Below are 11556 nucleotides of genomic sequence, written 5' to 3'. Positions count from 1 at the left end.
AGAATTCAGTAGTATGGGCTTTTATTGAACTGGAAAAAGTGTCAGTAACACTCTTAAGAGAAACCGTTTACAATGCTAGGAAACAGCTGAACATGAATACCATACGTGGCAATATAGACCAGAGTGCGCGGAACTACAAATAGAGGAAGACTGAGGATGCGTTGGAAAGACACAATGAAGAATGACATTGAACGGAAAGGTTTAGAGGTGAACAAAGCTGTGAAATTGGTACAAAATAGAAAGCTGTGGCCAGACTTCTGTGACATATTCCTAGGGCACCCAAAATCATAAACCACTGTTACCCCTCTGCCTCAGCAAGAATGAGTTTTGCTGGGGTTTGAACCATGTGTCAGCTCCCTGCCACACTAGTCTATCCGCCTCACCAGCAAATGCCTTGAGACTCTGCCAGTCTTAACCTTGTCTTGCAGGTAACAATCAGTGACCCCAGTCCCTAAGGTCCCCAGAGATGTCTTTCTGCAGTGGCCAGTCCCTCTCACTGGAACTGTGAATTATGTGAATTATTAAATTCACTGTCTCCAAAGACAGGGTGTTCTTTTATGTTCCAGTGTTTTTGAAGGGCCAGACTGCACATAGTCCTGCATGGGGACACAAGGTGTGGGAGAAGGCATGTGTGACAGTACCTCCCATAAGGCTTTATGGAAATATGCTTATGTAACCCTTCTGCCCCTCTGAGTTGGCAGCAACAAGGGCCGGGTTCAGTATCCAGGGGTTCTGTTTCAGTAACACAATGCATAACTGGCTCGAGCCCCCACTCAGTGACCTGGGACACTCACATACCACACCCCTCTGGGCGCCTCTAGGAGGCAATACTTCCCCTCTTGCAAGCATGGACTCTGAGTGTAGCAAAATCTTTTTAATAAAGGAAGGAATCAATGCGGCATCCCATTGGAGAAACACCACAAACGGGGTTATAACACAAACCATAAACAAAAACCCACCTCCAAGTATGTTTGGCAATGTCCTTTTTCCCCTTAGGGTTTTAAGTCCAATCACCCCAAAGTCCAACAACCCAAAAGTCTCTGGTCAATGCCATCCCAGAGTTCGAGAGTTTATCTGTAGAGGACCCTCCCCCAAGCCTGGGTAGAAAGGGGCACCTTACGTGGTCCGGAGTCAACTGCCCTGCCTCTCCATGGGTTCTGCTTCTGCCTTCTCCACAAACTGCTCCGCTTTACCAGCCGCTCCACTCTGCTCCTCCAGCCATCCTCACAAACTGCTCCGCTCCACCAGCTGCTCTGCTCCATGAGCTGCTCCAGTTCTCCCTGCAAACTGCCCGGCTCCGCTCACTCTGTGGGCCGCTCCACCCATCCCACAGCTACTCCGCTCTGCCAGTCGCTCCACTCCACCAGCTGTCCTGTGATCCACTCCAGCCATCCCCACAAACTGCTCCACTCCACCAGCTGCTCTGTTCCACAGTATAGCTTCAGGCTCCCCCACTAGTTAGCACAGTACTCAGTGCTCTCAGCTCAGTAATTTCAGCTCTTTAGTGATCTCAGCTCTTAGTAGGGGAGCCCCAGTGCTAGTGCACCATTAGCCCAAAGTGAGTTCAGCTCAGTCACCTGTATCTAGATTCTTAAGGGAATAAAAAAATCAACTCTGACATTCCACAGTGGTGAGAGGAGGGGGTAGAACTGGTGCTTCTGGCTCCACAAGGAGACTGCATCTCCAGGCACAGATACCTGCCCCCAACCTCTCTCAATTCACTGGGTTTTGGAACCCATGTCCCTTGTCTAGCAAGTACCACCCAACTGAGGTTGAGTCATTTCTGTCACAAAGTCCCACAGCTCGGCAGCCTGGGATGGGGTAGGCATGCCTATGCAAATTCACTCTTGAAATTCTTTCCACCAGATGTCAGGGTAGAGCTCATCCTGACTCTGCTTATATCCTATAGGCGTGCCTATGCAAATTCACTCTCTGAAATTCTTTCCACCAGATGTCAGGGTAGAGCTCATCCTGACTCTGCTTACACTTAAAATATGTTTTATGCTACATATGCCATGTAACATATCTCTGTAAGGTTATGATCTACTGAATATATTAATCCTATTTATATGCATGTATCATTTTTGTATTTGAAGTTATGAATGTTATGAATGTTGGCTGTGTACTGGCTTGATTTCTAAATAACCATAGTAGAGCATTTGGTCAGTTCCTGGAGAAAGGAATGTTGAAATTAAGTACCTAATCAAGAAACACTTAAAGGATAATAGATCTTGGAATGCTCCAATCCACATGAGAAGTCTACTGGAGGACTTTCAAGGTAGCATGTAAACAATGGATGCTACCTGTAAAAACTGTGAGTCATGCATGGACATGTGACTTGCCCAGGTGATTCCTAAACTCCATCTTGGAGCTGGACTTTGCATAGGAGTGAGGAGGAGGTCTCCACCCATAAGATAAAGTCTATTTAAACCCCTGGGAGATCCCTCCATTTTGTCTTCAGCTGGCTAAAGAAGGAGCCTCTCCACCCGCTAGGATACTTGGAAGAAACTGGAACAAAGAGCAGTGTGCAAGGAGTGTGAGTGATTGCTGGACCCAGGCTAAAAGGAGATTAGCCTGTAAAAGGGAGCATTCTGGCACTGGTGAGGATCTTATCTGTATTCAGTTTGATTAGACATAGATTTGCGCATTTTATTTTATTTTGCTTTGTGACTTACTTTGTTCTATCTGTTACTACTTGGAAACACTTAGATCCTACTTTCTGTATTTAATAAAATCACTTTTTACTTATTAATTAACTCAGAGTCTGTATTAATACCTGGGGGAGCAAACAATTGTGCATATCTCTCTATCAGTGTTATAGAGGGCAAACAATTTAAAAGTTTACCCTGTATAAGCTTTATACAGGGTAACACAAATTTATTTGGGTTTAGACCCCATTGGGAGTTGGGCATCTAAGTGTTAAAGACAAGCACACTTCTGTTAGCTGCTTTCAGGTAAACCTGCAACTTTGGGGCAAGTAATTCAGACCCTGGGTCTTTGTTGGAGCAGATGGGTGTGTCTGGCTCAGCAAGACAGGGTGCTGGAGTCCTGCGCTGCCAGGGAAAGCAGGAGCAGAGGTAGTCTTGGCATATTGGGTGGCAGCTCCCAAGGGGGTTTCTGTGGTCTAACCTGTCACAGCATATTCCCTCTTATGCCTTTGTGCAGGGGCTAGCTACAATGTACCTGAGGAGTGGACATGCTGTTCTGTTGTGGTTGCCAACCTCCAGGATTGGCCTGGAGTTTTCAGGAATTAAATTTAATCTTTAATTAAAGATTATGTCATGTGATTAAATCTTCAGGAATACCTCCAACCAAAATTGACAACCCTACGTTCCGTGCTTTCCTCTGCTAAAGAGGGGTCAATGGGGCACCAGGTTCCCTAATGGTTCTACATTTTTATGATTCTATGTTGCACTCATTTAAAGTGTGCGCAGAGCTGCCAATGCTCCAGGCTCTCCCCAGGAGATATCAGAGGAATTCCAAACAGAATCTGTTCAACCAGACTTCCTCTCGGACTCCCATTGCTGTGGGTCCCCCTCTGTCACTCCCCACCACACCACAGGCCTCTGCTCTTAGGGCACAGTGTAACCCCAGATATTCAGAACATTCTGTTCTCAGAATCCCATGTGCTGCTATGTGTCCAACTGCTGAACGCTGGTTTCACCGTGCCCCCCAAATTCTTTATTTTTGGCACATCTGAAAGCCATTTATTTCTACTGTTATTTCTTTTCAGCAGGAAACAAACAAACCAGTTGCTGTGTCAGCATCTTGGCTATGAATCAAAAAGGAAAAAGCTAGTTGTCGAAGAACCCGCTAGGCATAGAGAATTAGGTTGGAGATGATATTTTAGCCACAAACTCTTTCAGGCAGTAGGGGAAAAAATCTCAACAACTCACAGTTTAATTAAAAGGAGACAAAAGTAGGAGTCACCACCAAGAGTTCTGGTGTAATTTCTATAGCAAGGGTTAAACAATTCAATACTACATTCTTATCATATCTACAGCAGCAGTACTATTTCCTCTGGCTGAATCTATTCTTTATTTCATGGGCAACCCCCCCTTGCCAATGATGAGTGCATTATAGACTGCAGTTTACCCCAGGGAGCAGGGGCTAGATAATGACTGGCAGTAGCCACTGAGACAAGGTGGGGATAGGAGGTTGGGGGTTCCCCTGAGAGGGGAGACCCAGACAGAGGGGGTACTGCGGTGGGCAGAACCCCTGGGAAAAGGGCACCAGGGTCCAGCAGGGACACGGGGCCAGCGGCAGGTGAGACATCAGCCAGAAGAGGGTGCTCCAGAGCTGGAAAAGAGCTAATTCCCTGGACAACCAGCAGGAGGCACCTTGCCAGTGAGTTGTAACCCCACAACACTCCCTCAGAACACCGTCTTTGCCACCATGGATGTTACCACCTGACACATCAACATCCCTCACAATGACTGCATAGCTGCCTGTCTCAAATACCTACAAGAGAATATGCAACACTCAGAAATCCACCCCAAACACATTGCCAAACTCATCCATTTATTTCTCACTCACAACAGCGTCACATCAGACAACAAACATGTTGTCCAAAACATCAGAACAGCCATGGGTTTTAGGATGGCTGCTCAATATACCAACCTCCTCATGGGCCACCTTGAGGAATTTTTTTTGGAAAAATACACCATAAAACCAATGATATACCTGAGATACATTGATGACATTGTCATCCTCTGGAGAGGTGACCTAAACTCCCTCAGAGATTTCCACCACAGATTCAGTAACCAACCATCAATCAAACTCTCTCTAAAACACTCACACCAGCATCAACTTCCTGGATACCATGATCAGCTTCAACCCCAACCCCAAACTTTTAAAACTACTATATAAAAGAAACCCCTGGATCACCACACTTACATCCACAGATCCAACAACCATCCCAGACACAACAAGAAATTGGTTATCTACACCCCAGGAACTTAGATACCACAGAATTTGCTCCAAAAAGAAAGTCCAGGATACACACCTAAACATACTTAAACCCACCATCACTAAATAAGGACAGTCCACCAGAGAAATAGATCACATCATGGATCAGGCTAACCAAATACACTGGGAGAACCTGCTTCAATACAAAACCCGCCCCCCCCAACCCTGACTGCATACCCCTAATTGTCACCTACCAACCCACACTGGAAATCATTTTGGGTATCATAAAACAATTACAACCCATGCTTGATGAGGACCACATCCTGAAAGAAATCTTTCCCGAACTCCCTATTTCAGACCTTCAACACTGCCACCCCTAACTTCACCAAGCTCATTATCAAAAGCAAGTTCCCCACAGACCTGGACACACCAACTCCAGGCAGCCCCAGACCCTGCTAGAACAACAGATGAAAAACCTATCTCCACTGCTGCGATGATCAATACCCTTTCACAACACACCTTTCAAGATCCATGCATATTACAACATATGGTGTACCTTGCCTTGTGCATCAAATGCCCCAATAACAACTACTTGGGTGAAACCAAACAAATCCTATGCTTGCAGATGAAATGTGCACAAAAAAATTATAAAAGACAAAAACATCATATCACCAATAGGTAAATATGTTTCACAACATGATAACGCCATATTTGAACTTTCAGTCCTCATCCTCAAAGGAAACCTGCGTAACATCTTCAAAAGACAAATCTAGGAACTTAAATTCATAACTTTGCTGGACACTAAAAATCATGGACTTAACAGAGACACTGGTTTTATGGCTCATTACAACAATTTGTGACACACCCTGCTGCCTATTAAACCTTAATTGCCAACTACATATTTTATTTTAAGTGGTCTTCTATCGCATGTGTAACCTCTTATGCTTAACAATCTATCTCACCTTGTATTTAGCTCACACACTCTGGTTACCTTCTCCAGACTTGAGGAAGAGCTCTGTACAGCTCACATCTTGTCCCTTCCATGAACAGAAGCTGGTCCAATAACAGATATTACCTTACTTTGTCTGTCTAATATCTTGGCACCAACACGGCAAACAAAGGTAAATTTTGTTTTTCTGTAGTGGAACTCACATTCTTTCCATGTATAATGAGGCCTATAGTTCCTTTGTTCACAGCAACTTTTGCACAAGCTTTCTCTGAGATTTCAGTGATGGTACTTGCACAAGAAACCATCATACTGTACAGATGGCTAATTTATGTAACCACTTTATCTTATCCTCATCCCCTTCCCTCCCCACTTTCCTGCTACTGTTTGCTACACTCACTTCTTGTATCTTATTTCAAAGTAAATTGCATAATCTTTGGGACAAGGACTGTGTCTTCCTGTGTGTTTATTCAGCACCTAGCATAATGGATCCCTGATCCTGATTGAGGCTACTGCAACAGAGATCAATAGCACAGAACTAAAGTTATGGAAATCTAATATCAAATATCGTCTTTCATTCACAAAGGAATGAAGTCATTCACTTGTTATATCAGGAAAGAGCCATTCAGAATATGGCAATAAAATAACCTTTTCTGTAATTAGAAAATTCTTCAACTCTCTAGAAAATTAAATAGAACAGGGTGTGACACTGCACACCATATTCTTCATAGAGATATTATTATGATATGATTGACATACTTATGATGTATTTTATGCAAGATAAGTCATGTGAGATGTCATTGGAAAGGTTATGATTTGCTGAATATGATTATCCTATTTGTATGCATATATCACTTTTTTATCTCAAGTTATTAATATTGACTATGTATCTGTATTTTAAATGTAGTTACATCTGAGTAATGCCCACTAGAGAAGTTTTCATTCTAGACAGTGGGTGGGGAATGGGCCATTAGGAATATAATAGGCCTTAGAAGAAGCTTATCTCCTGCCTGGGGAGCCTACAGAAAGCCTCTGAGTAATGGTTACTAGGACTCTGCAATGACATGTGATGAGACCACATGTCTCTAGACTCCATCTTGGGATGCCAGTAATTTTTCACAGATGGTCTGGGAACTAGGAATCAAGCTTTGAAACAAAGTCTTCCCACCATATGCCAAAACTATATAAGACAGAGAGTGACAAATCTGGTGTTCTTCACTCCCCACACAGAGAGACTCCTGAAAACACCTGAGGAACAAACGGTATGTCTACACTATGGGATTATTCTGATTTTACATAAACTGGTTTTGTAAAACAGATTGTATAAAGTCAAGTGCATGCGGCCACACTAGGCACATTAATTCGGTGGTGTGCATCCATGGTTCGAGGCTAGTGTCGATTTCTGGAGCGTTGCACTGTGGGTAGCTATCCCGTAGCTATCCCATAGTTCCCGCAGTCTCCCCCGCCCCTTGGAATTCTGGGTTGACAGCCCAGTGCCTGATGGGGCAAAAATCATTGTCGCAGGTGGTTCTGGGTACAGCCTCACCCCTCCATCCCTGAAAGCAGCAGACAACCATTTCGCGCCTTTTTTCCTGGATGAACTGTGCAGACGCCATAGCACGGCAAGCATGGACCCTGCTCAGATCAATACCGCAATCGTGGACGTTGTAAACACCTCGTGCATTCTCGTGCAGTCTATGCTGAACTGGGACCTGCAAAGCCAGGCGAGGAGGAGAAGGTGGCTATGGCAGCACAGCGACGAGAGTGATGAGGACATGGACACAGAATTCTCTCAAACTGCAGGCCCCTGCGCTTTGGAGATCCTGCTGGTAATGGGGCAGGTTCCAGCTATTGAACGCCAATTTTGGGCCCGGGAAACAAGCACAGACTGGTGGAACCGCACAGTTTTGCAGGTGTGGGACGATTCGCAGTGGCTGCGAAACTTTCACATGCGTAAGGACACTTTCATGGAACTTTGTGACTTGCTTTCCCCTGTCCTGAAATGCCATAATACTAAGATGAGAGCAGCCCTCACAGTTGAGAAGTGAGTGGCAATAGCCCTCTGGAAGCTTGCAACGCCAGATAGCTACCAGTTAGTTGGGAATCAATTTGGAGTGGGCAAATCTACTGTGGGGGGTGCTGTGATGCAAGTAGCCAAAGCAATCATTAAGCTGCTGCTATGAAAGGTTGTGACTCTGGGAAACGTGCAGGTCATAGTGGATGGCTTTGCTACAATGGGATTCCCTACTGTAGGGGGGCAATAGATGGAACCCATATCCCTATCTTGGCACCAGAGCACCAGGGCACCCAGTACGTAAACCGCAAGGGGTACTTTTCAATGGTGCTGCAAGCACTGGTGGATCACAAGGGATGTTTCACCAACATCCACATGGGATGGCCAGGAAGGGTTCATGACGCTCGCGTCTTCAGGAACTACAGTACTCTGTTTAAACGGCTGCAGCAAGGGAATTACTTCCCAGACCAGAAAATAACAGTTGGGGATGTTGAAATGCCTGTCGTTATCCTGGGTGACCCAGCCTACCCCTTGATGCCATAGCTCATGAAGCCATACACAGGCAGCCTGGACAGTAGTCAGGAGCTGTTCAACTACAGGCTGAACAAGTGCAGAATGGTGGTAGAATGTGCATTTGGCCGTTTAATGGCACGCTGGCGCACATTACTGACTCGCTCAGACCTCAGCCAAACCAATGTCCCCTTTGTTATTGCTGCTTGCTGTGTGCTCCACAATCTCTGTGAGAGTAAGGGGGAGACCTTTATGGTGGGGTGGGAGGCTGAGGCAAATCACCTGGCCGCTGATTACGCGCAGCCAGACACCAGGGCAATTAAAAGAGCACACTAGGAAGCGGTGCGCATCAGAGAAGCTTTGAAAACAAGTTTCTTCATGGGCCAGGGTACGGTGTAACTGTTATTTGTTTCCCCTTGATGACTCCCCCCCCTTGATTGACTCATTCCCTGTAAGCAACCCACCCTCCCCCTTCGATTACAGCTTGCTTAAGGAAATAAAGTCACTATCATTTAAAAATCTTGTATTCTTTATTAAAAAGTCATTATAAAAAGAGGGAGAGAAATGACAAGGTATCCCGGGTTGGTTTGGGAGGAGGATAGGAGGGAAGGAAAAGGCTACTAAAAACATTTCAATGTAATGACAGCCTTTTGGTTGGGCTATCCACAGGGGTGGAGTGGGCGGGTGCACGAAGCCTTCCCCCACGCATTCTTACACATCTGGGTGAGGAAGACATGGAACATAGTGAGTGGTGAGGGTGCAGCGGGGCTGCACAGGGGCTGCAGCGGCACTCTGTGACCCCGCTGCTCTTCCTGAAGCTCCACCAGACGTCGGAGGATATCAGTTTGATCACGCAGCAGCCCCAGCATTGCATCCCGCCACCGCTGATCTTCCTGCCACCACCTCTCATCTCGAGCTTCTCTCCTATCCTCACGTTGGTCCCTCCTGTCCTCACGTTCACTGGCATCTTTCCTGTAATTTGATACCACGTCCTTCCACTCATTCAGATGAGCTCTTTCATTGCGGGTCACTTCCATGATTTCTGAGAACATTTCGTCTTGCGTCTTCTTTTTCCTCCGCCTTATCTGAGATAGCCTTTGGGATGGAGTAGGGAGACTTGAAAAATGTGCAGCTGCATGAGGGAGGGAAAAAAGGGAGAGAAGTATTTAAAAAGATACATTTTACAGAACAATGGTTATACTCTTTCACAGTGAACAACACTATTCACCTTGCATAGCACATGTGATTTCACTACAAGGTCGCCTTTTGCATCTTAATATTGAGTGCCTGTGGCTCTGGTGTTACAGATCTCACAAACGCAGGCCCAGGCATCAGAATTCAGCTTGCATGCGGCCATGGTAAGCCATTGTCTTTCGGCTTCTGCAGCCTTCATATACACAGTGCCCTCCTTTCCCAAATACCAAGCAAATCCCGTTCAGTGATGCTTCTTTCCTGTTAGCATGCAGCAGCAGAAGCCACCCCCCTCTCCAATTCTGTGGGATGATCGCTTTACCCTTCCTCCCACCGCATGGCTGGTATCATGGAAGATCACTGCTAATCACCTCCCTTTCCCCCACCCCCCGCGTGGCTGGTAGCAGGAAAGATCCCTGATAGCCAAACGCAAAAAAGCTCAGTGCTAGTCCCCTCCTCCCATTTGGCTACGTGCAAGGAAGGATTTCTTTTAAGCAACAGGCAAACAGCCCAGTAGGAATGGCCATCTCTGTCCCCTTACTTAAATTCCTGAATTTCAACCAGGTTACCATGAACGATATCACTCTCCTGAGAATAACACAGCGAGATAAAGAACGGATGTTTCTTGAATGCCAGCAATCACTGGGACCATACGCAGCTATGCTTTGTCATGCAATGATACCCGATTACTTGCTACATGCATGGCGTGGTAAAGTGTCCTAGGTGGACAGAATAAGGCTTTCTTGCCCAGAAACCTTCTGCAAAGGCTTTTGGAGTACCTCCAGGAGCGCTTCATGGAGATGTCCCTGGGGAGGATTTCCGCTCCATCCCCAGACATGTATGTCATAGTATAATTCCCAGATCTGAACCTTAGTGTCCAAAATATGGGTACTAACATGAATTTCCCTAAGCTTAATTACCAGCTTAGATCTGATATGCTGCCACCAATCAGGATTTAGGTAGAGTGCCTGATAGACTCTGGTCTCCCCCAAAACCTTCCCTGGGGACCCCAAGACCCAGATTCCCTGAGTCTCACAACAAAGGGGAATAAACCCTTTCCCTTCCCCCTCCTCTCTTCCTCCCAGCTCTTCCCACCCTGGGTACACTAGGAGAGAGAGACAGATTCAAGCTCCGTGAATCTAAATAAAGGGATTCCCCCTTCACTCTTCCTCCTTCCCCTCACCCAGGGGCAATACAGATTCAAGCTCCGTGAATCTAACACAAAGAGGAAATTTATCCTTCGCTTCTCCCCACCAATTCCCTGGTGAGTATAGACTCAATTCCCTTGAGCCTCAACTGGGGAAAAAATCAAACAGGTCTTAAAAAGCAAAACTTTTAATAAAAAGAAAAAAATACAAGTTATCTTTGTAATTTAGATGGTAAATATTACAGGGTCTTTCAGCTTATAGACAATAGAAAGAAAGCTTTCTCCAGCAGAAATACAATTTAAAATACTTTCACCCACATACACATTAAAACTCTACCAGCCAGATAAACAGTTGCAAATACAGAAAAACAATTAAAAAGACTAAACTGTCTTTCTACTTTTGTACTTACAAAATTGGAACAGAAGATTAGAGAACCTGTACGTATGTGTGGTCACTCTCAGAGCCTAGAGAGAACAAAGCAAAACCCAAAACTACAAACAAAGGCTTCCCTCCACCGAGATTTGAAAGTATCTTGTTTCCTGATTGGTCCTCTGGTCAGGTGTTTTTTTGGTTCCCTGTTTGTTAACCCTTTACAGGTAAAAGAGACATTAACCCTTAACTATCTGTTTATGACACGTTAACAAACTTTTCCAATAACTGTACTGGCCGTGAATGCATCCCAAGTCCTCAGGGCAAATCAATCATTAAAAAACGCTTGCTTTTAAACCATGTTTTATATTTACAAAGGTGCACTCACCAGAGGTCGCTTCCATGGCTTCACTGTCTGGGCTAGTGGCTTGGGAGGGCTGGGAGAGTAATTCTGTCTGGGTGAGAAAAAG

This window comes from Gopherus evgoodei, chromosome 2 (genome assembly GCF_007399415.2).
Source record: "Gopherus evgoodei ecotype Sinaloan lineage chromosome 2, rGopEvg1_v1.p, whole genome shotgun sequence".
Classification (NCBI taxonomy): domain Eukaryota; kingdom Metazoa; phylum Chordata; order Testudines; family Testudinidae; genus Gopherus; species Gopherus evgoodei.
Note: the sequence above shows the minus strand (reverse complement) of the source record.